Source organism: Natator depressus, chromosome 1 (assembly GCF_965152275.1).
Source record: "Natator depressus isolate rNatDep1 chromosome 1, rNatDep2.hap1, whole genome shotgun sequence".
NCBI lineage: Eukaryota > Metazoa > Chordata > Testudines > Cheloniidae > Natator > Natator depressus.
Window position 1 is genome coordinate 195,272,601 of NC_134234.1, and position 25,934 is coordinate 195,298,534.

At 44.3% G+C, this 25,934-nt stretch overlaps 2 protein-coding genes across 6 annotated transcripts in view; one reads left to right on the top strand and one right to left on the bottom strand.

Annotated features, from left to right (window-relative positions):
* Positions 1-4,277, bottom strand: part of FILIP1L (filamin A interacting protein 1 like) — a 286,102-nt gene extending 281,825 nt beyond the window's left edge. Inside the window, exon 1 of the mRNA XM_074973376.1 lies at positions 3,966-4,277. The gene's annotated coding sequence lies outside the window, so the exon portion shown is untranslated. The remainder of the gene's footprint in view (positions 1-3,965) is intronic.
* Positions 1-25,934, top strand: part of CMSS1 (cms1 ribosomal small subunit homolog) — a 366,757-nt gene that overhangs the window by 298,971 nt on the left and 41,852 nt on the right. Inside the window, exon 1 of one of the 5 annotated variants that reach the window (XM_074973457.1) lies at positions 4,320-4,459. The exons of the other annotated variants lie outside the window; for them this stretch is intronic. The gene's annotated coding sequence lies outside the window, so the exon portion shown is untranslated. Of the gene's footprint in view, positions 1-4,319; positions 4,460-25,934 lie in introns of those variants that run through there. 5 annotated transcript variants of the gene reach the window in all.

Genomic DNA, 25,934 nt, shown 5'->3' on the forward strand with positions numbered 1-25,934 from the left:
CTAGACAAATTTAGACTGGAAATGAGGCATAAATTTCTAATGTTGAGAGTAATTAGCCACTGGAATGATGTACCAGAGGTCATGGTGGATTCTCCGTTACTGGCAGTTTTAAAATCAAGATTGGATGTTTTTCTAAAAGATCTGCACTACGAATTATTTTGGGGAAGTCGTCTGTCCTGTGTTATACAGAAGGTCAGACTAGATTATTACAATGGTTCACAACGGTTCCTTCTGGCCTTGGAATCTATGAATCGATGAATGTGCCCTTAGAGCTCTGCCTGGACAGCTGGCAGCATATGGGTAATCAACAGACAGGCACTCCTCATCCTTACAATCTTGGTGCAGAGGGAAAGAAAAAAGGTAAGGCCTTCCTAAATCCCCAGAATGGGCAAGGAAGTTGATTCCTAGACCCCAGTGCTCCCTCTTTTATGTCTAACTGGGTACGGTGGTGAAGATCTACTTGGTGTCTCTCTCCTTCCATCCTCGAAGGGAGAGCACAAAGAACTCGGGCCCTGTTGCTGCCTTTTTTCCCTCTTCAGGGAAGGGGGGCAAAGATGCCAGAGCACCAAGACCCCCATAAAGGCTGGGGTGAGAGAGGACTCCACTGGCAGAGCCCAGCAGAAGTGAGGCATAAGGCTCGCTCAGGTGTCAGCCCCTGATCATTCTGAAAAGGGCTGGGGAGAAGAAATCCTGCTGAGCAGGGTATGCCCAGGAAGGGGACAAGTGAGGTCAGATTTAGGTGACATTTGTAGTTGGGGCAGTGTGGGGGTTAGAATTACTTTGAATACCACAACCCCTACACACTTGTTTTATCCAAATACAGGTCTGCTCTCCATTCTTACCATACTCCAATTTTTGACACTTTGTGGGCTTTTTATATTAAAATGTTAATATCTCACATGTATTTTAATAATTGTATTAAGATATTGGCTAAGCTTTCCCATTGCCTTCACTGGGTGCAGGATCAAGCCTGTTGTCCTTAAGCAAGCAGCCCCATTGACTTCAGTCAGAATACTTGTCTGGGTAAGGACTACCCATGTGAGAAGGAGTTTGTAGGACCAATCCCTTAGAGGAAGACATGGTCATTGTCCCAAAGAGTTTAGGTTGAGAATTTCAAGGTCATCTGAGCAAGTTAGCCCCCAACTCCCATTGAAATTCAGTGGCAGTTCAGCCTGTCTCCCGAAGGTACCTTTGCATATCTAAATCAGACACACATCTACTTTGCTTTTAATCCAGTGGAAAAAAAATCACTTGGAAAACATACAGAATAATAACATAATGCATAATGTTTTAACCGTGCAAATAATTTCACTCAGCAGGTGCCTTCAAGCACAGAAATGTCACAAAAACTAAACCAGTTTGTAATTTGCAACAATATGCAAAAAACTACCAAAGATTTCAGATTTCATTGTGAACATTTATATTTTTCTCACCTCCGTAAAAACAATTCCGTCTACAAAGACTTGTTGCTATTTTTAGTTTATGGTGGTAACTGCTTAATACTATTAAGTCCTTACCTGGTAATGAACTTTTGGAACACATTAGTACTTCTTCTACAGCCTAACATACAGTATGTTGTCCTCCAATTTTCTCACATTAAAAAATCCTCTAGAAAATCCAAATGATCACCTCCTACTTAGCCCAAATCTATACAATGACAGATTCCGTTAACAGTTATTCGTTAAGATCCATGAACTTTTAGGAAGCACTTTTGTGGAAATGGATGTCAGCCATAATGTCTTTCATTGTGCCAAAAATCAGTCAGGTACTCAGGCCTTGCAAGTACATTGCAAAATGAAATTGGAAAGAAGGTAACATCAGAGGGTGATTTTATATAAGTTGAGAGAAGTGATCAAGATAAATGATCAAGATAAATTCCTTCAGCATGTGAGACTCTGCCAGAATGTAAGCATTATACTTTTTTAGCCTAATGTAATATACTATACAAAAGAGTTTAATAGCAGATATATTAGAAAAAGGAGACAGGAATTAATTACAGGAATTGAACTGGTCGGCATTGCACAGATGAACTAACTCCATATGAATGGCAGTGCTCTCCTGTTGCCTTATTATTCTTCCTAAAATAAAGGCCACCAGCCTTCAAATGCATCAACGAGGTATGTGCTTTTGCAACAAGTTTGCACTGGGGACAGAAAGGAGAACTTCTAGTGGTACAGTGTCAAAAATGTCTGGAGCTTTTGTTCACAATGAAACTTATTGGCTGAATGTTTTCTAGAATTGGCTGAGTGTTTTCTAGACACCTATTTGCGTTTGCTTTTCAAGAAGCCATTGTGGTGTTGCATTGGTGTATGCGCCCATGTTCCAGTAACACATTGTGACATATCCTCATCACATAGCAACACAACCTCCCCATGTTGGACTCATGACATTGTATGGTGATGTCCTGTGACCTGAAGTGTGTTAGGGGCTCTTTTATTTGTTCTGCCAGCCAGCAGAACAAGGGACAGAAGTAGACCATGTCACAAATTTGGGGGCTAGTAACAGCCTTATCAGTCATCCTTATAACGTTCATTAGCACCAATGGGTGGTACATGAGCAAATCAAAAGCAAAAATAGACTCTAAAGTATTGCATTTGAGGATCCTAGCACATTAGCGTTGAATGGTGAGACTTGTAGAGCTGTTTATTAAGGCTAAAGCTATAAATAGCCACAGACAAGGCTATTGCATTAAACTGCTCTTACACCTTAGTTCTGTTGGTGTATCTCCACTAAAATGACTCCACAAAGCCTTCAGGACCAAAGAATGGTCTGGCAGTAACAAAATATTAATTTCATTAAGTGTACTGTACTTATAAGGTTTTTAATACTTCAGGTGTGCTAGTATTATTATTTGAGCATCATTTCACAGTTTGTATTAAAACAAGAACTTAATGCGACTGGAGAATACACAGGAAAGCTTCATAGAGGAAAGCCATTTTTTCACTCTACAGAAATGTTTAGCTCTAATTAGAAATTCATTGTAATGTTAAGAATTGCAATGTGCATGCCATGATGCACTGAAACAATTCAGGATTCTTTACTATATTATGAACAGAGATTCACTTATATCAGACTTCACTATAAACAGATTCCTCTGTTCATCATGTTCCTGTGGAAAGGAAATTAGCATAGTATGATTCTGTAATGTTTAAGTGATAAATGTGTCACCTCTCTAGTTGGCTAGATTTCTTCCTAGCCCTTGCTACATATGGCATGTTGTACTCTGTCCATGCTTTTCTTTTAAACATCATAACAGATTAAAATAGATAAGGAAAACAAACTACTTTTGCTTTTAAGTTTTACAAGGAAACAGTGCGCTACCAGTCTGAATATTCTGTTGAAAAGAAAACACCTCTGTATCCAGTCTGTAGTTGCCCTGAAGCTGTACAACTTCTTTGGAAATGTGAGAGAGCCTGAGCACCTTTTTGAGTGACCTTTATTTAAAAATGATCTTTGCTGCTTGCAGTGAACCCTATTTTACATGCTTACTGTCAATGGAAAGCATATTTTCTGAACCTGCATATACTTAATGCACGTAAATATAATCACTAACTACACACACATGCATACATTCACATATATTCGCTCATATACACGCTTTTTGCTTACTTTCAGAATGTAACCGTTTCTTGGAGTGCGCTTTCTAATACTAAATCTGTAATATTTACTGTGGTGTTCTTAAATCTGATTTAATCAGACAGGGAGACTGTATTGCGCATGCTGGTGTATTCTTAATTATTTTCCTGTTTACTTCCCATATTAATAATGCAAGTTGATATTTTACACATCATCACTCAAATAGCTGAGAATTTGTCCAGACCCATATTCAGGTCATTAACCCAAAAAAACCCTTCATGTTAAGGGTAAATAGAATACAGGTCTAACAGAAGAATCATGTCTGGTGCATTAAACAAACGACCCAATTTCTCAATGATGATGAGATCATCAAGGTAAAACAAGCTTACCTTAATGCAGGAAATCTTCCTCTGCTGTATTCTGGACAATTTCCTTCCTCTCATTCACTCCAAAGGGGCAAATCCACTTTCATAAAGAAAATTGTCTGTTTAAAGATACAGAATGAAGGAAATTGATGATTCCTCCTCTGAGCTCCCAATTCACTTGTTTTAGCAAGTTGAGAAACCTAGTCACAACAGTAATTCAGAATGATTTTTCTCTGTATTCTGTAGGCTGAGTAGCAGCAGAGAGTTATACCCAGAGACGTGAGACAGTGCTGCAAGAGAGAGACAGTGGGGAACCATGACACTGACTTGGACCAAACTCTAAATATAACCCAACCCACTTTCTGTGTCGTTCCCTTCATACTCTGAAGGCAGATGACCTTGTCAGAAAACTGACCTCGCAGGCTGTCACTCTCCACAAAGAGGATCTAATGGGACAGAGCTGCCATGTAATGGGACAAAAAAACAAGCAGCCATCTGTTTGTAGCAAACAGGTTTAGGTATGAACTCTATTTTTGTGGTAATTACAATCTAGATCAAGAGATACAGCTCTTTATTTGGTCATTTCAGACACACTCTGCATACAAGTTTAGAACAGAGATAACAGATGGGATATTGCTTTGAATCATTTTGTACCTTCCAGCCTTAAACATTACAGAGCCTTGAATTAAGATGAGTAGGAAGGGCATGACATTTTCCCCTTCTAAAAGCAATGTGTGTAGTGTAGTGCTTCCATTTATAACATTTTAACAGTAAGATCTCTCTCTCTCTCTCCTTTTGTTGTTGGTTTTCCTGAGATTTTGGGAAAGGTTTGGGGTAAACCATGAAATTTATGTATGAAAGGGTTACAAATTAGCATATGTAGGATGGGGAATGTAACTTGCATTGAGACCAATTTACAGGGAAGAATGAGTATATGCGGAAGGAAGTTTTACAGAAGGAAGTATGTGAGTTATAGAAATATAACCTTTAGGCCTTTAGCCTTTGATGGAGAACTGTGCTTTTAAACAGATATTGGTATTTATAATCCAGTGAGCTTTCCACTAACCCTAAGTGGTAATATGTCAGGATGTTTCTTCTTAAGCTGATGGAGAATTAACTTGATATATATACTATAAAACTGTGTTACAGTGTCACTCAGTGACTTGTGTGAAAAACAACTTTTATATCCACATTTTCTATTCTATTGGGGAAGTCAGGACATAGGCTTGTTTGCAATAGTATTCTCTGTTTCAATATGATTGTTGTTGGCAACATCCAGCTGGCTCCCATGTATTGAATGCCACTCATATAATCATAGAAATGTAAGACTGGAGGGGACCTCTAGAGGTCATCACGTCCAGCCTCCTGTGCTGAGGCAGGACCAAGTAAACCTAAACCGTCCCTGACATCCCTGCTCTTAAAAAGCTCCATCAATGGGGATTCCATAACCTCTCTCGGAAGCCGATTCCAGAGTTTAACTATCCATATAGTTAGAAAGCTTTTTCTAATATCTAACCTAAACACTGTTTCCTCTAAGCTGTGAGCGTGTACTTGCACACACAGATCCTAAACCCTGCGCACATGGCAAAACACTGCACAAAAATTTGCACAGAAGCACAATACTTTGCACAGAAGAAATTTTTTGCGCACATAGCCTGTCAAAAATTAGAGGGAACATTGAACCTAAATCTCCTTTGCTGCAGATTAAGTTCATTACTCCTTGTCCTGCCTTCAGTGGACATGGAGAACGACTGATCTCCTTCCTGTTTATACCAGCCCTTAACATATTTGAAGACTGTTGTCAAGACTCTTCACTCCCCCCCCCCGGTCTTTCTTTCTCCAGATTAAACATGCCCAGTTTTTTTAAACTTTTCCTCATAGGTCAGGTTTTCTAAACGTTTTATCATTTTTGTTGCTGCCCTCTGTACTGTCTCCAATTCATCCACATCTTTCCTAAAGTGTGGCTCCCAGAATTGGATACAGTACTCCAACTGAGACCTCACCAATGCCAAGTAGAGCAGGACAGTTACCTCCTGTGTCTTACATATGACGTGCCTGTAAATACACCCCAGAATTATATCAGCCTTTTTTTTAACTGCATCACATTATTAACTCATATTCAGTTTGTGATCCACTATAGCCCCCAGATCCTTTTTAGCGGTACTACTGCGTAGCTAGTTATTCCCCATTTTATAGTTGTGCGTTTGATTTTTCCTTCCTAAGTGTAGTACTTTCCACTTGTCCTTATTGAATTTCATCTTGTTGGATTCAGATCAATTCTCCAGTTTCTCAAGGTTGTTTTTAATTGTAATCCTGCCCTCCAAAATGCTTGCAACCCCTCCCAGTTTGATGTGTCTGTAGATTTTATAAGCATACTCTCCTCTTCTTTATCCAAGTTATCAATGAAAATATTGAATAATACCGGACCCAGGGCAGAGCCTAAGTATATCCTCCCAGTTTCACAATGAACTGTTGATAACCATGCTTTGAGTACATTTTTTTTCAACCAGTTGTGCCCTCACCTTCAGGGGCGGTAGGTTTGTAGAAATTTTGGTGGTGCCTAGAACCCGCCCCCCTCCCCAAACTACGCCCCCCCAAACTACACCTCCCACCTGCCTAAGGCTCTGGGAGGGAGTTTGGTTAGGGAAAGGAGGTCTGGGGTGCAGGCCCTGGGCTGGGGCAGGGGACTGGGGTGCAGGATGGGTGAGAGGTTGGGCTCTGGGAGGGAGTTTAGGTAGGAGAGGGGGTCGGGTTGCAGGCTCTGGGATGGAGTTTGGGTGCTGGGTGCAGGCTTTGGGGGTGCAGTAGGGGGTGAGGGGTGCAGGCTCTGGAATGGAGTTTGGGTATAGGCTCTGGGCTTGGCAAGGGGTGGGGGTGCAGGAGGGAGTGAGGGGTGCAGGCTCTGGGAGGGAGTTTGGGGGAAGGAGAGGGTGTGTGGGAAGGGGGTGGGGGTGCAGGCTGGGCGTGGATGGAGTTTGGGTGCTGGGTGCAGGCTCCGGGCTGGGGTGCTGGCTCTGGGCTGGGGTTGCGGGTGCAGGCTCTGGGAGGGGGTGCAAGCTCTGGGAGGGAGTTTGGGGACTGAAGGGGGGGGTGCAGGCTCTGGTTGGGGTGGGGGGTGCAGCGCTTACGTGGGGCTCCTAAGCAGGGCGGGCCACGAGTCTCCATGTGCTGCTACCCCCAGGCACTGCCCCCACAGCTTTCCAGGCACCACGGGCCCATAGAACTTGCCCCCCATGCTCACCTTGTAATAATTTCATCTAGACCACAATTTCTCTAGTTTGCTTATGAGAATATCCTGTGGGACTGTGTCAAGAGCCTTTCTAAAGTGAGGATATATCACATCTACTGCTTCCTCCTTATCCACTAAGTCAGTAATCTTGTCAAAGGAGGAAATGAGGTTGGTTTGGCATGATTCGTTCCTGACAAATCCTTGCTGGCTATTTCTTATAACCCTACTATATGCTAGTTGCTTATAAATGAATTGTTTAATAATTTGTTCCTATATCAAAGTTAAGCTGACTGTATATAATCCCTCTGGTCCTCTGTGTTCCCCTTTTTAAAGATAGATATTATTTTTGCCCTTCTTCAGTCTGAGATTGCTTCAGCTAGTTCATATGCATGCCACACTATTCTTAATGGTAAAACAAGGCTCAGAAAGGAAATCGGGCATTTTAGCCATGAGTGATACTATATACCTACAAATAAAATAAAAGAGATTGAATAGCTGTAGAGGGAAGTGAAACAGCAATATTCTAACTTTGAGCAGCAATGCTAGAGTCAGAGATCATAAACTAAACCTGTTATTAATTAAATGGAATATCTATTAGAACGGTGTATCATAACATCTTTATGACTTGCTCCTGTAGGCCAAAATGCTAGCTGTAATAAAGGAAGTTGGTGTTTGACTTTAAGAGAGAATATGAAAAATGAATTAGGCTGCCTCCAGACAACTCCTGTTTTCTTCATATACATTCTCAGGGCTGTGGGTTGACTCTCTGATACCTTTATGATGTTATGGTAGCATGTTTCCTTATTCTGATGCCAGATGATATCAGGACTATCATAGCAAATAATCTGTAATCTAGTTTATGGAATGGATTAGCAAGGTTTCTGATTTCTGGTACTGCATTCCTGTGGTGTCTTGAGCATGATTTTAATAAAGAGGCTGGTGCTTGTGGTATATCTCTGCTAGTTGCTTTACCTCGCATCATGCAGGCTGTTATATAGAAGAATTGATCGGGCTGTTAAAACCAAATCCTCTGTTGAAGTGTTGCAGGGAGCTCCTCTAGGTCAGGTTTGAGGTGCATTGGTGGGGCTATGTGAGGGAAGCTTTCACTACCACTGCCTATGTATCATGACTTCTGTCTATGGAGAACTTCAGGCTCTAGAGCTGTCAATCCACTACATTTCACCAGCACTAATGTCAGACTTCTGTCCCCTCACCATCCATCGTTTAATAACAAAACATAGGAAGGATCATGATTTCAGAAAGTCAGTCATTGCTTCATTCCCAAACAAACTGAATAAGAAAAAATCCTTTTTAAAGTGAATATTGTTAATTCTTTTGGAGTTTATTAGCAATGCCCTTTTCTGCAGATAAATTCTGGTGTAGCTGCAAGGTTGCTGTGTAAGTTCTGGAGGTTCCTAAACCTCATAGCCTGAGGAAATCCCTTTCACTATAGAGTTAAATATTAACTCATGCCTCGTCAAAGTTCTCTCTGGATATTTTGCACTGGTTGTCCACATATTAATCCTTCTAAAAGACCCATTTCTATCTTGCTGCTTATAGTGAATTAAGCTGACTTGAATATAAATTGACTGTTGCTGTTTCCTTTCCCCTAACTTTTGTTTTGTTGTTTGTCTGTAGACTGTGGGCTCCTTGGAATGTTGGAAAATACTTATAATGTAGTGAGTGCTAGTAATATATGACAGGTTTCAGAGTAGCAGCCGTGTTAGTCTGTATCCATAAAAAGAAAAGGAGTACTTGTGGCACCTTAGAGACTAACAAATTTATTTGAGCATAAGCTTTCGTGAGCTACAGCTCATTTCATCGGACGCATACAGTGGAAAATATAGTGGGGAGATTTTATATACACAGAGAACATGAAACAATGGATGTTACCATACAGACGGTAACAAGAGTGATCAGGAAAGGTGAGCTATTACCAGCAGGAGAGCGGGGAGAGGGGAGGGGAGTGAACCTTTTGTAGTGATAATCAAGGTGGGCCATTTCCAGCAGTTGACAAGAACAGTAGGAGGGGAAATAAACAAGGGGAAATAGTTTTACTTTGTGTAATGACCCATCCACTCCCAGTCTTTATTCAAGCCTAAATTAATTGTATCCAGTTTGCAAATTAATTCCAATTCAGCAGTCTCTCGTTGGAGTCTGTTTTTGAAGTTTTTTTGTTGAAGAATTGCCACTTTTAGGTCTGTAATCGAGTGACCAGAGAGATTGAAGTGTTCTCCGACTGGTTTTTGAATGTTATAATTCTTGACGTCTGATTTGTGTCCATTTATTCTTTTACGTAGAGACTGTCCAGTTTGACCAATGTACATGGCAGAGGGGCATTGCTGGCACATGATGGCATATATCACATTGGTAGATGTGCAGGTGAACGAGCCTCTGATAGTGTGGCTGATGGGATTAAGCCCTATGATGGTGTCCCCTGAATAGATATGTGGACACAGTTGGCAACAGGCTTTGTTGCAAGGGTAGGTTCCTGGGTTAGCGGTTCTGTTGTGTGGTGTGTGGTTGCTGGTGAGTATTTGCTTCAGGTTGGGGGGCTGTCTATAAGCAAGGACTGGCCTGTCTCCCAAGATCTGTGAGAGTGATGGGTCATCCTTCAGGATAGGTTGTAGATCCTTGATGATGCGTTGGAGAGGTTTTAGTTGGGGGCTGAAGGTGATGGCTAGTGGCGTTGTGTTATTTTCTTTGTTGGGCCTGTCCTGTAGTAGGTAACTTCTGGGTACTCTTCTGGCTCTGTCAAGCTGTTTCTTCACTTCAGCAGGTGGGTATTGTAGTTGTAAGAACGCTTGCTAGAGATCTTGTAGGTGTTTGTCTCTATCTGAGGGGTTGGAGCAAATGTGATTGTATTGTAGAGCTTGGCTGTAGACAATGGATCGTGTGGTGTGGTCTGGATGAAAGCTGGAGGCATGTAGGTAAGTGTAGCGGTTGGTAGGTTTCCGGTATAGGATGGTGTTTATGTGACCATCGCTTATTAACACCGTAGTGTCCAGGAAGTGTATCTTTTGTGTGGACTGGTCCAGGCTGAGGTTGATGGTGGGATGGAAATTGTTGAAATCATGGTGGAGTTCCTCAAGGGCTTCTTTTCCATTGATGAAGGTGTCATCAATGTAGCGCAAGCAATCCATCGGTGATCTTCCTGAAAACACCATCCTAGCCACTGTGGATGTAGAGCCCTCAACACCAACTTTCCACACAAATATGGACTACAAGCTGTCAGAAACAGTATCCCCGATAATGTCTTCATAGAATCATAGAATATCAAGATTGGAAGGGACCTCTGGAGGTCATCTAGTCCAACTCCCTGCTCAAAGCAGGACTAATCCCCAATTTTTGCCCCAAATCCTTAAATGGCTCCCTCAAGGATTGAACTCACAACCCTGGGTTTAGCAGGCCAATGCTCAAACCACTGAGCTATTCCTCATGGCAAACCTGGTGGCTGAACTTTGTGACTTTGTCCTCACCCATAACTATTTCACATTTGGGGACAATGTATACTTTCAAATCAGCGGCACTGCTATGGATACTCGCATGGCCCCACAGTATGCCAACATTTTTATGGCTGACTTAGAAAAACGCTTCCTCGGCTCTCGTCCCCTAATGCCCCTACTCTACTTGCGCTTCATTGATGACATCTTCATCATCTGGACCCATGGAAAAGAAGCCCTTGAGGAATTCTGAGACTGCTGAATTGGAATTAATTTGCAAACTGGATACAATTAATTTAGGCTTGAATAAAGACTGGGAGTGGATGTGTCATTACACAAAGTAAAACTATTTCCCCTTGTTTATTTCCCTCCTGCTGTTCTTGTAAACTGCTGGAAATGGCCCACCTTGATTATCACTACAAAAGGTTCGTCCCCGTCCCCCCCGCTCTCCTGCTGTTAATAGCTCACCTTTCCTGATCACTCTTGTTACAGTCTGTACAGTAACACCCATTGTTTCATGTTCTCTGTGTATATAAAATCTCCCCACTATATTTTCCACTGTATGCATCCGATGAAGTGAGCTGTAGCTCACGAAAGCTTATGCTCTAATAAATTTGTTAGTCTCTAAGGTGCCACAAGTACTCCTTTTCTTTTTAGTAATCTGTGAATATTCACTGTTAAGGGCAATACCCCATATGGAGGTTCTTTAAAAGTACTAACTAAATGGGGTATATGGGTGTGGTTTAATATTTCCACAAAGAGGCATTTTTGAAGCAGAGCACTGTTGTTCAGTTAGATCAGGGGTGGCCAACCTGAGCCTGAGAAGGAGCCAGAATTTGCCCATGTACATTGCCAAAGAGCCACAGTAATACATCAGCAGCCCCTCATCAGCTCTCCCCAACCTCCCCGCTCTGAACACACCCCTCTCACCGGCAGCCCTGCCAATCAGCGCCTTTCCCTTCCTCCCCGCACCTCCCAATCAGCTGTTTCGTGGCATGCAGGAGGCTCTGGAGGGGCGGGGGAGGAGCGAGGGCACTGCAGGCTCGGGGAGGGGGTGGGAAGGTGTGGGGTGGGGGCAGGGCCTGTGGCAGAGCCAGGGGTTGAGCAGTGAGCACCCCCTGGCATACTGGAAAGTTGGCGCCTGTAGCTCCAGCCCTGGAGTCGGTGCCTATACAAGGAGCCGCATGTGGCTCCGGAGCCACAGGTTGGCCACCCCTGAGTTAGATGATTCTTTTCAATTGATTTATTTTCTGAGTAAAATTATAGTCCCTGGATAGTTGTTGTCATTAAAATTCTGTGGCACTTTTCACAAGACTAGCGGTGTTAACCCCTGTGTCCTGTCCAAATTTTAAGGTGGTTATTACATTCGATTCTCAATTCTCCTGTGATTTCAGTTGGATACAGAGCCTTGCTGTTTTAAATGGTGGGTAATATTGCTTGCAATGTTAAATCCAGTGTTGGCAGCATTTGAGTTCTTTGTAAAGTGGTTCTTGTATATGCAAGAATAGAAGCATCTTGGAATCCATCAGAAAGGCCCTAAATATGTGTGAAATATTTATTTTATTGTTGTTTTAATAAGCACCTGAAACACTTTTAAACAGCTGAGAGCCTCATTTTCCATGTTACTTCAATAAAGCCAAAGTGACTTTCTGGAAATATTTTTTTAAATTACTTATGGGCTGAAAGAACATGCAAAATTTCAGTACAAAGGTAATTTTTGAGAAATTTAAGCAGCTGGGAGATTTGAAAGAGATGAAAGTACGTCTGAACCTTCACTATAGTGTCAGTGATTTTAACATTGCCATGGCAGGTGACAGGTCTGTTTTGTACATCATGGTAAAATATAAAGGCATCTTGAAGCACCAGTTGTTCCAGTGAGGTGCTAGTTATGAGGAAGTTAACAAGAATGGGAAACAGTAAAATGGGCTGTCAGATTCTTAACGCTGTATTTGTTGGTTTGTACTTTGACCACCTAGGATTTCAAAACCAGGTAAATAGATACATTTTCTAAAAGCATTTGCCTTCTGTCCCTGTAAAAGAGCATTGTGGTCCCACTTGCCTCATTATGTCAGAAAGCAGAAGTGAACTACATCAGACCCCTCAGTTGTAGAGGAACACAATCATTCTGGTTAGCATCCGGAGGTACTGCTGGTTAGAAAGAGGATAACCAGCTATTTTTATCTGTAGCTGCTCTTCCTCCGTCATGTTTGTGCATTTCCTCTTTTTTGTAGTGATACCTTTGGATGCAATATTTTTTTTCAATGTCAAGTAATCAGGACGCTGAATTCTAGTCAGTGTGCAACCTGAGCCTAATTTAGAGCGTTGTAGAGCTAATCTCATGTGACGCAGGTCCGTATAAGTTATTTCAATATGATAGGTTAAACATTTCTACCTGTCTGTCACTTGTAGATGGATTCCTTTTTTCTGTTCTGGTTCACTTCCAGTTAGTGAATCAAGGTGAACTCATGACTGGTTTGGAAACATCAGCTCTGGTTGAGGGTGGGGGGTGTTGAAAGAAGAAGCTGGAAAGGAGAGTTGAAGGGGAGGTAATTCTTAGAAATGCTCCATAAAGAATTCTTTGCAGATAGAGTATGACAGATATTAATGTCCGCATACTAAGCGTGTTGGACCATGTCCGAGCAAATCTAAAAGTAACATGAAATGTCGCCATCAAGCACTGTTCTTGCCAGCTGAAATGGTAGGGTTTTTAGTTCAAGTTGCCACTAAGCAAAGGAAGAAGGAAACTATGTTGAGCACTGTACCAGCAGACTTGTCCGGCAATTCAGCATCAGTAATTTTTTCTTATAAATTGACCAAGAAGAATATTTACATTCTGTGAGAAATTTTTCTTTATGGAACAAAGTCATGCCTTTATTTGGAACCAATAAGTATAAATCTTTATAGATTGTTCATACAGCCACAGTTTAGGCATAAATTAAATAAAATATCCTGGGAAGGCATTGGGACCATCTTGGTCATTCCTGAACAGGACAGGCTTTCTGCCTGTTTGGTTGGTCAGTCCCCTAATAAGATTGTGCCTATTTCTGCTCAGTCACATATGGCAAGTGCCCATGGGTCTCAGATGTGCATTACAATGCTTTCTTTGGCTACAGACCCACCCTTTCAGAAGCTTCATTGCAGTTAAAGTAAGGGATTCGGGAGTCCATTTGGTATCTCAGGAGGCCCACTGCCCTGAATAAATGGGGAAGCCTGTTCTGGAAAAGGAAAGCCCAGTGCATATGAGTGAGGGAAAGAAAAGATGGACTGGATGGATTGCTGTGGTTGGTGAGAGACGTGGAGTGCGAAACATAGGCAAGAATCAAAGGTAATCCGTGATGTAACCGTTGGGCCAGGTTGCTACCTCTGCAGCCAAGGACAGACTGAGCAGAGGTTGACATAGGAGCTAGAACTAAGATGACAAAGTCATTGTAAGGCAAAGCTTCATGTGCCACTGTGAACGGTGCCTACTAGTAATTATTCTTGTAGTTTCCAGCTACTTGCTTTGTTGCTTTTAGGACCCAAGTGCTAAGATATCTGAGTATTTGAATGCATTCTATGTGAAGGGCCCTTTCATGGACCCATGACCAGAAAGGCCCTGAAGAAGTTACTTCCACAAGTTTTACTAAGTTGGAAAATCTTTCACAGTGCAGTAAATTGGAAAAGAAAGATCTGTATTAATTTTTAAAGAAGAGAGGCACTTTGCTGAGTCAGTCTGTCTTTCCATGTAGCATCAAAGATTTCTAGTGAGCTATAATTATTCTGCCCCTTTATGTGATTGAACATTAATTTTTCATTTCCTGTCATTACACTTGCTATCTTAATGCTTTCTAATATTTAATCATGTTTTATTGTCTGAATTTTAACACGTTTTTCTAATCCTTAGCCAAGAGGGAAGCATTTGGGTTGTTTTTTTCCAGTCTTCTTGATTTCAGTCGTGCTTCAGTACACTGCTTACTGGGGGGAGGTAGGAAGGGGGAGAAGGAATACAGTCAATGGCTTTGGAACAGTTTGTATAGTGGGGGGTGCTGAGAGCCATTGAACCAAACTGTAAACCCCAGGTACAATGGAAACCACTTCAAGCCAGGAGGTGCTGCCGCACCCCCAGCACCTATGAATACAGACTTTTTGGTTGGGAGGGCAGAAAGGAGGTGGGAATGTTTTGCCATCTGAGTCTTTTCTCTGTCCAGTTTACCAGAGATGCTTTGGAAGTGAGGGGAGGAACCACTTTTCTTGTCGCTGATTTTGATGATGTGTTGATCTCTCCTATTATTATTTTATTTTATTTTATTTTATTACTACTACTGCTACTGTAGAAGACCCAGTCATAGACCAGGACCCCATTGTGCTTAGGGCTGTACAAACACAGAACAAAAGGATGGTAAAGTGTAGTTTTTCTTTTGTAATAAGTTTGCTTGGCAACCATTTGACCATCAAGTAGGATATCACACCATGGAAGTTAAGGACTTCATGTCAGCTGAAGGAAAGAACTCAGATACTCCTTCACCAAAAGCCTAGGCCTCTACCATTTGAATGGAGGGATAACCTGCTTTTGATATTAGCAGTATAGGCCTTTCGCACATATCTGAATAATTCTGATTCCATTCAACTTCTAACTGAACTAGGATGAGCTGGAAGGTGATTTTTGTTCCGCAGCAGTTTAATTTAAAGGAGAACTTGTCTGAAGCAGTCACACAATGTACGCTTGAAGTAATTTATGGAGAACAGGAAAAGACAAAAATTCAAAGAACTGCATTAACATTAATTATCCAGTTCACTGAAGAATTAGGTAATTTTATATGACAGAGGTAAGAAAAAGATGAGAAATTGTTTTGTTTTAATTTTTTTTAATTATTTTTCCCCAAGTAGTCTGAGATTTCAAGCAAGAGCATAGTAGTTGGGGGGTTTTCCCCTGGCTGAAACATTACACAGAGCTAAATATTTCTCTTTGTGCTGGCAGCTCTGGGAAATAAAATTCTTCCTAAATTAATGGGTTTGTTGTAGGTGAGCCTGAGAAGGAGCCAGAATTTACCAATATACTTTGCCAAAGAGCCACAGTAATACGTCAGCAGCCCCTGCATCAGCTCTCCCCCAGCGCCTCTCACCTGCTGGCAGCCCTGGCAATCAGTGCCTCCTCCTCCCTCCCCACGCCTCTCGCCCACCACAATCAGCTGTTTCACATGTGCAGGAGGCTCAGGTGGGGAGGGGGAGAATTGAGGGCATGGCATGCTCGGGGGAAGGGGTAGGGGCCTTGGGGAAGGGGTGGAGTGGGGGCGGGGAAGGGGGTTGAGCAGTGAGCATCCCCTGACACATTGGAAAGTTAGTGTCTGTAGTTCCAGCTCTGGAGTCAGTGCCTGTGCAAACCTCACCTGACAAGGAATAGTCAGTGAAGTCCAGCCCCACAGCTCCTCTCTGTTTCTCTGCAATGCACAGCCCCTACCACTGTGTATTCACAGAATATATTAAGTTTGCTGCTTTGTTAAAGAGTCAGTACATCATAACTTATTAATTTAATTGGGGTAAATACACCCTTCTCTTCAAACACAGCACTGAAATGGTTTATAGTAAAAGTAAAACAAATTTATTAACAAAAGAGCATGGATTAAATGATATCAAGTGAAAGAGGGAAAGATAGAGCAAATAAAAGGGAAACATGCATCTAAAAGTCTAAATCTTTATCTGGCAAGATACAGTCTTTGTTCAAGATGGTTTCTTTTATCCACAGTCTCCTTTCCAGCTGTTTACTGTCCAGGAGCCATCACTGAGATCAAATTGCTTAGTTTCTTTGTCTCTTAAGATCTTCTTATCAGATGTGGAGCTTGCCAAGCCAATTTGCGGCAGCCTCATCAGCGAAGTGCAGAGCCCTCAGACCACCATCAAGTCTGGTCAGAAGGCAATCACCAGTGATGTGTAACATTGTCTGTCTCTGGCCATAGCTGCATGTAGGAACCTCTCATTGGCTTCAGGTGTGAAGGCCAGCTATACATTGACCCTGGACCACTCAAAATCGGTTCAGAAAGGCCCATGAACAGCATGGGAAGTCAAAACTGGGTACACCCATGGTTGAGTCAATTATAAGAGACTTGTTTCTGATGTCAGCTGAAGACCATTCTTCAAGCCAAACAGACATCACAGAGAAATCTGGGCAGGCGAGAGGGCTCACAGTGGGTGCTTCAACAGCAAGCGTACTGTTGGGTGATCAAAAAGGTGTGTGTATTTGATCTTGTTAACCATTCTGGCTGTAGCATCCTTACAATGGATGTGTGCTTATGGTACTGATGTGGGTTGAATCATCCCAGCTATGATGCACATGGGTGAGTGTAGTTGTGTGTTAATCAACTTGATGTGAAATGAATGGAGCCAGACCAGACCACAGTATTCTGCTGCAGAGTAACAGAGGGCTAACCCAGATAATAGGAGAGTTTGAGAGATTGCTCCTCTAGAAGTGCCAACCAATTTGCTTAGAAGGTTGTTATGCCTCCTTACCTTAGCTGCAATGTCCTCAGGTGGTTAAGATATGGGAAAGACCTCTCTAGGGTGCCTCTGAAGTAGACCGTGTGGGATTCATGTTTCAAGTGATGAAATTAGGATAAATCACTGTTAATGTCACATTCAGCTGCTGGCAGTCCCTCAGCATTGAGGTGCAGTATTCTCAGGACTAGTCTGATGGCTCGAATATTGAGGGAGGGGAGCAGAATTGCATCAGGAATGTTGGCTGACAAGTGACCAAGATTCAGCCCCAGAAAGGACTTTGAATACAGTCTGCTGATTGGATAATCAGTTTCTCCGGTATAAACTCTGTACTCATGGGGTGCGTGACGAGATCACTGATCCATTGCCCCTGTCTCTTAAGATGAAGTCTCTCTCTCTTGTGTATCGTTGTGATGGGGTGTTCTTCCCACACCAGCCCTGAAGGGGTTAAGGTGGCTCAGAAGGAGCCAATTAACCATATGGGCCACACCAGGGAGAGAGCTAGAGACTGAAAAAAGCTAATTGATGAAGCCCAGAGTGAGCACAGAGAGGTGGGTCAGGAGAAGACCCAGGGGGAGCGAAAGCCCCCCGATCCTAGCCATGTGGGAAGGGTTTACCCAGAGGAGTTACGGGGAAGAAAGCCTGTGGAAGGCAGAGTAGGAAGAAGCCCAGGGAAAGAGCCGTGAGGGTTGAGGCTGTGTATACCTTGGCTGCTGATGATAGGGTCCCTGAGCTGGATCCCGGAGTAGTGAGCAGGTCTGGGTTCCTCTAGCAGCCACTTGGAAGTAGCTCAGGAGTGGTGAAGGCGGCATCTGGACAGTTGGTCCAGTGTGATGTCAGTGCCCCAGAAGGGGAGGACTGAATAGTGACCTGGTCAGAGGGCTGAGTCATGAAGAGGGAACACCCGAAGACCCAGAGAGAGGCCAGGGTGCAAGAACCAATGGAAGGAGGCACCAGACCAGGTGAGAGCTTATCCCCAGACCCAGCGACAAGAAGGTGCCCCAGCAGTGAGTGTATCCTGTTATAGTCTAGTAGGGATTTCTTTATCTTACGAGTCAGAAAGGCTTACTGGGGATTCAGTTCCCTGTGTTTCTCTGGGGTGCAAGAACCATTGTTAATTCTCTGTCTCTTGAGTTCAGGAACAAGATATCGTCTACTGGTTTAGCTTGATAGCCTTATTTACTGCTAATATGTAAATTGAGGTAAACCCACATTCCATTGTCTAAGACAGACGTGTTTATCACTTGGGCTAGGCTGTCTTTTCTTAAACATCATGCAGAGGGAAGTCATAACTTCATATATAAGTTAACACCTGCATTTTACAACAATATTAACAACCAGTGTGTTATTGGCTTTCATATGATACCTCACAAGGCATATTTTGTATAAGTATTATTGCAGTGGTGTGAATACAGGGGTGCTTCGGGTCACAAGGAGTCTGTCAGTTCTCGCAGACGTGAAATACAGCTGGTGGTGGTGTGGTACTGAAAGAAAAAGTGAAACAACACCAAAACCCTTACCAACACTTTTATTTAGTTATCCAGATCAAAAGCATTAAATGAAAATGCAATACCCTTATATGAGAATAAACACCAATATAGTTGTTAGACTGTATCAATAGGAAAATGGATACAGACAACTGTTCCTTTAAATAACAGCATCCATGCAGTAAACTATTCCATCCGTGCATGGACATCAAGTCACTAACGTCATTAGAGGTGCAAGTCAATAGTTTATTAACAAACCAGATTCTGGAACATTGAAAGGGACACTTAGGAACCACAACCGATAATATGAAGGAGGAACTTGTTTTGTCTTTCATTCTGTGGGAGAGGTGCCGCCACATATACTCACTTTACTCTGTGAGCAGCCCATTAACTTTAAGGTAACTATCCACAGAGTAAGGGTGGCAGAATCTGGCCTTGTGGAATTTGAGCCCACACAACAAAACATTTCTAGCATTGCTAGATCTGGAGTTGACGTGGTGTCACAAACAATGATAGTTTGAAGCCACCTGCTGTATTGCTGGGATATGAATGACTGTTTCCAGAATAGGTGCCAAGTCCAGATGTCATGTAGAATAAGAAATAGTTCATTAAGACATACTCAAACTGGAGACATGTGCATGTAGGACATTTGTTATTATGTTCAGAGCCTGCTCTTCTTTTCATTCCAAGATGAAAGAGGACAAGGATCTTGCATCATAGTGTGGTTTAAAACTCAGACAGGCAGTGAACAGGTGGTGCATTGTTTGTGAGGTTATATCATGGACGCCATTTGTTCGGTCTTACATTTATGTAACCAGCAGAGTAGCAGGCTAGATACAAGAGAAAGGGTATTTATGACTTACTGTTAAAGACCCTCATTCTTCCCTTTCTGGATATGCCAGATTAGGATTTATAAAGAAATGTTTAAAGATAGCTGTCAGTTTTCTTGGCTAGCTGTTCCCTGTGCAGTGCCTATTAGTTACCGTATGTAACAAGTATCCTGAGAAGCAACTGATGCATCATTTGCACAGATACACAAATATATTCCAGTATGGACTCGGATGGATTGGATGGTGGGGTTGAACCGTGGGATAGACTGCATTCAAATAACCAGGCCATAGAATACGCTGCAGGGTTACAGCAGGTTGTATAGAAGTTGGTAACTCTACAAGCTTCCCGTGGGGTGGTGGAACAGAGAGTGAACCTATCACTTACAAAAGCAGGATACCTTATCTGGCTTGTCGCTAATGCCGTCTCACTACAGCCAGGGAAGTTGCTCCCCCAAATCCAAACAACACAGTTCCCTTAAAGTGATCCAGTCTCAGGCCTCCATCCAGGTACGCATGTCAAATATGACGAAAATTCAGGGTGTACCAGCATAACTGGTACTCTAAGATCTAAATGAACTTGCTTAACCTGATGAATCTACAAAATTGTACGTTATCAGACTTGGCTGTTGTCCAGGGCTAGATTACATAGGACTTTATATCTTTCATTGAACTGAAATGTCTGTTTTTGAACAAACGTGTTCTGTTTAAGAGTTTTTAAAATGTAACCTGTGGCCCCTTATTCTGGTCACTCCTCGTGGCCGCTAAGGTTTCCCTGAGTTGTGCTATAATAGAATAAGTCCTCCAACAAGTGTAGAGATGCCACACTTCCTGTAGACTCTAGATGCAGTCATAGGTGCTGGAACTAGGGGGTGTGGCTTCACCCCCTGGCTTGAAGTAGTTTCCATCATATACGTTTGGTTCAATGGCTCTCAGCACCCCCACTGTATAAATTGTTCCAGCACCAATGGATGCAGGCTGTGGTTTCCTAGGACACTTCATGCTGAGACAGAAACAAAGAAGGCTAGGATAGGGCAGTCACAGGCTTCAGCTACACGGAATAGTGGAAAGTTTTGTTACCATATTTTTATACATAACCCTTTATTATAAACAGGAACTATCTTGACACCAGTCTGCTTGTCAGGCAGATACTACATTGGGGTGGGCAAACTTTTTGGCCCGAGGGCCACATCAGGGAATAGAAATTGTATGGTGGGCCATGAATGCTCACAAAATGGGGGTTGGGGATGCGGGCTCTGGAGTGGGGCCAGAAATGAGGAGTTCAGGGTGCCGGAGGGGGCTCCAGGCTGGAGCAGGGGGTAGGGTGGGGGGGGATGAGGGCTCTGGCTGGGGGTGCAGGCTCTGGGGTGGGGCTGGGGATAAGGAGTTTGGGGTGTAGAAGAGTACTCCAGGCTGGGACCGAGGAGTTCGAAGGGTAGGAGGGAGATCAGGGCTGGGACAGGAGGTTGAGGTGTGGGAAGTGGTCCAGGCTCTGGGGTGGGGCTAGGGATGAGAGGTATGGGGTGCAGGAGGGTGCTCCGGGCTGGGATCGAGGGGTTTGGAGCGTGGGAGGGGGATCAGGGCTGGGGCAGGGGATTGGGGTTTGGGGAGAGGCTCAGGAGTGCAGGCTTTGGGCGGTGCTTACCTCAAGCAGCTCCCGGAAGCAGTGGCGTGTCCCTTCTCCGGTTCCTACGCGGAGGTGCGGCCAGGCGGCTCTGTGCGCTGCCCCGTCTGCAGGCACCGCCCCTGCAGCTCTCATTGGCTGCAGTTCCTGGCCAATGGGAGCCGCAGGGGTGGCGGTTGGGGCAGCATGCAGAGCGGACCCCCCTGGCTGCCTCTATGCGTAGGATCCGGAGTGGGGCCATGCCGCTGCTTCCGGGAGCCGCATGGAGCGACCCTGCTCCCTGGCTGGAGTGCCGGAGCGGCGCAAGCCCCAGACCCTGCTCCCCAGCGGGAGCTCGAAGGCCAGATTAAAATGGCTGGCGGGCTGTACTTTGCCTACCCCTGTACTACATGGTACCAGCAGTGGAAGGCACGGTGTGCAGGAAGACCCAGTGCAAGAGATAACATTGAAATGGCTGCTACAGAGCCTGTGCAACTGCAAGTAACTTCCTCACTAGCCCTAAGAATCAGGGGAAATGCTGAATATGCCTGGCAAAGGTTCATACAGCAATGTGAGCTGTCAATGAAAGGCCCTGTGGCAAATAAACTGGAGGATGAGCAAAAGATTGCCCTGCTCTTAACAGTGGCAGGCACAGAAGCCCTTAGATGTATACAATGAATTCCACACAGATGATAGTGGGGGGAAAGAGGATGGCCTGGAATAGAGAGATATACAGAGCACATAACAATGGAGTCAAAATAGTTGTGGGAGACTTTAATGGAGGAACAATTCCAGAACTGGGAGAGTGCACACTGGCACTTAATACAAGGGGAAAGGATAAAACAAGAGTTTGTGGTGGTACACTGAGGTAAACAGCTTGTCTTGGGCCTACACACTTGTGAGGAGCTTGGCCTCTTCAAGAGGCTGTATGCTATATAGACATAGAAAGACAACGTAGAACCAGATATGAAAGTGTTAATAGCATCATGTGAAGATGTATTCACAGGAAATGGGTGCTTTCCTGTAAAATACAAGATACAGTTAAATGAAGATGCAGAATTTGTGTAGATTCTTTGAGTCCTGGTCCATAAGGATATTCGCTGTGGGTGCGCATGCACTCCATGTGTCTGGTACTGGAAAATTTTTCAGTAGCAGTATCCGTTGGTCCTGGTCCATGCTTGGGCCACCTCCATGCTCTGAAGCAAGAGTATAAGGATTGGCCAACTCCAGCTTCCTTCTACCGCTCATGGTCTGAGCTCTTCAGTGTCCACAGCTTCTGCCAGCATTAGTGCTCAAAATTCTGGTTTCTTGGCCTGCCCCTAGGTCTTCCTGGTTAGAGATCCTCATGAGAGCTGTCTGTACTGTTTCAAGGAATTGCACATTCCCTCTAAGTGCGAAGCCTGCAGTTCCTTCTCCCCTCGTACTAGACAGCTTCAGGAGATCCAGCTCCCTGTGCACTGACTTCTGCTCCCCCTAAGGATAGAAGGTACCACTCACTTTCTACATGAGCGGTACCACCGCACAAGAAAGACTGTTGGACCGAAGCCTGCACGAGCGGATCCATCTAGAGTTACAAGCTCCTCCCACTCTTCACCTCTTAAGCCTCAATATTCCCTGCTCGAGTACCTGGCGATCTACATGGATCTGGAATTGATGATTAAGGCTAAGATTTTGTCACACATATTTTTAGTAAAAGTCACAGACAGGTCACGGGCAATAAATAAAAATTCACAGAAGCCTGTGACCTGTCTGTGACTTTTACTAAAAATATGCATGACAAAATGGGGAGCTGTGGGGTCCCCACAGTGCCCGCAGCAGCTGCAGAGGCCCTGGCTTGGAGCTCTGGGGGCCCCCCCGCTGCCCATGGGGGCTCAGAGCTCCAGGGTCCTCCACCGCCCATGACTAGGAGCTCAAGGGGCCCCCTCGCCCACAGCAGCTTGGAGCTCCAGGGGGACCTCTGGGGGCAGCAGTGGCCGGGAGCTGAGGGGACCCCACTGCCCGCGGTGGCTTGGAGCTCTGGGGTGGCCCCAAACTGCACTCTGGGGTGGCCCCACTCTGCATAGAAGCAATCCAGCTTTGGAATTGGTGTATCTGGCATCAGATCACCTCTCAGCAATGCACCTGTTGGGAATATTGGATGCCTTAGCAGACTGCCTCATCAGGCATATCCATGAGGATCATGAAGGGGAGCTCCACTCAACAGCAGTGCAGAACTTATTCCGACAGTGGGGCTTTCCATTCTGTGGCCTCTGTGGAACCAAAGCAAACAAGAAGTGCCCTGCCTATTGCTCCTGGGCTGTCCAGAAACACGTCTCCAGGGGGGATGCTGTTCTGGTATAGTGGTCGGACCCACTCACATACACCTTCCCTCTCATTCCTCTATTATCTCTCATCCTCAGCAAGTTCAAACAGAACAAGGCAACAGTAATTCTGAGAGCACCATGGTGGCCGAGACGATTTTGGTTCACCACCATTCTACAGGTGGCCGCTTGCCCTTCCATTCATCTTCAACCATTCCCTAACCTCTTCTCTCAGAATGGACTCAGGGATAAACCATCCTGATGAGTCAAAAGAATAGTAAATATGGCAGGCGACCAGCTTGGCTTAACGGTGAAATCCTAGCGGATCTTAAACATAAAAAAGAAGCTTACAAGAAGTGGAAGGTTGGACATATGACCAGGGAAGAGTATAAAAATATTGCTCGGGCATGTAGGAATGAAATCAGGAGGGCCAAATCGCACCTGGAGCTGCAGCTAGCAAGAGATGTCAAGAGTAACAAGAAGGGTTTCTTCAGGTATGTTGGCAACAAGAAGAAAGCCAAGGAAAGTGTGGGCCCCTTACTGAATGAGGGAGGCAACCTAGTGACAGAGGATGTGGAAAAAGCTAATGTGCTCAATGCTTTTTTTGCCTCTGTCTTCCCTAACAAGGACAGCTCCCAGACTGCTGCGCTGGGCATCACAACATGGGGAGTAGATGGCCAGCCCTCTGTGGAGAAAGAGGTGGTTAGGGACTATTTAGAAAAGCTGGACGTGCACAAGTCCATGGGGCCGGACAAGTTGCACCCGAGAGTGCTAAAGGAATTGGCGGATGTGATTGCAGAGCCATTGGCCATTATCTTTGAAAACTCGTGGCGAACGGGGGAAGTCCCAGATGACTGGAAAAAGGCTAATGTAGTGCCAATCTTTAAAAAAGGGAAGGAGGAGGATCCTGGGAACTACAGGCCAGTCAGCCTCACCTCAGTCCCCGGAAAAATCATGGAGCAGGTCCTCAAGGAATCAATCCTGAAGCACTTACACGAGAGGAAAGTGATGGATGTCAGCATGGATTCACCAAGGGTAGGTCATGCCTGACTAATCTAATCGCCTTCTATGATGAGATGACTGGTTCTGTGGATGAAGGGAAAGCAGTGGATGTATTGTTTCTTGACTTTAGCAAAGCTTTTGACACGGTCTCCCACAGTATTCTTGTCAGCAAGTTAAAGAAGTATGGGCTGGATGAATGCACTATAAGGTGGGTAGAAAGTTGGCTAGATTGTCGGGCTCAACGGGTAGTGATCAATGGCTCCATGTCTAGTTGGCAGCCGGTGTCAAGTGGAGTGCCCCAGGGGTCGGTCCTGGGGCCGGTTTTGTTCAATATCTTCATAAATGATCTGGAGGATGGTGTGGATTGCACTCTCAGCAAATTTGCGGATGATACTAAACTGGGAGGAGTGGTAGATACGCTGGAGGGCAGGGATAGGATACAGAGGGACCTAGACAAATTGGAGGATTGGGCCAAAAGAAATCTGATGAGGTTCAATAAGGATAAGTGCAGGGTCCTGCACTTAGGATGGAAGAATCCAATGCACCGCTACAGACTAGGGACCGAATGGCTAGGCAGCAGTTCTGCGGAAAAGGACCTAGGGGTTACAGTGGATGAGAAGCTGGATATGAGTCAGCAGTGTGCCCTTGTTGCCAAGAAGGCCAATGGCATTTTGGGATGTATAAGTAGGGGCATAGTGAGCAGATCGAGGGACGTGATCGTTCCCCTCTATTCAACATTGGTGAGGCCTCATCTGGAGTACTGTGTCCAGTTTTGGGCCCCACACTACAAGAAGGATGTGGATAAATTGGAGAGAGTCCAGCGAAGGGCAACAAAAATGATTAGGGGTCTGGAACACATGACTTATGAAGAGAGGCTGAGGGAACTGGGATTGTTTAGTCTGCAGAAGAGAAGAATGAGGGGGGATTTGATAGCTGCTTTCAACTACCTGAGAGGTGGTTCCAGAGAGGATGGTTCTAGACTATTCTTCAGTGGTAGAAGAGGACAGGACAAGGAGTAATGGTCTCAAGTTGCAGTGGGGGAGGTTTAGGTTGGATATTAGGAAAAACTTTTTCACTAGGAGGGTGGTGAAACACTGGAATGCGTTACCTAGGGAGGTGGTAGAATCTCCTTCCTTAGAAGTTTTTAAGGTCAGGCTTGACAAAGCCCTGGCTGGGATGATTTGATTGGGGATTGGTCCTGCTTTGAGCAGGGGGTTGGACTAGATGACCTCCTGAGGTCCCTTCCAACCCTGATATTCTATGATTCTATGATAATGAAGGCAGGACCAGTCATCCAAACTCGGACTCCCTCCATCTGAGGGAGTCTAGAAAGACTGTGTGCCAGGCAGGTCCAATCCATACTTAACAACAGCAGGAAACCTTCTACAAGAAAGTGCTATGCCACCAAATGGAAGCAGTTCTGCTTATGCTGTCAACACCATAACTTACCTACAGAAGAGTCTGACTGTTTTCTGTCCTTGAAGATGCTGGGCCTTCCCCTCTGTTCATAACAGGTGCATCTGGCAGCCATCAGCACCCTCCATCCTCTGGTGGTTTTCCATCGTGCTCAGTTTTCTCCCATCTCATGACAGTCACGTTCTTGAAAAGTATCATAAGAACATTCTCCCCGATCT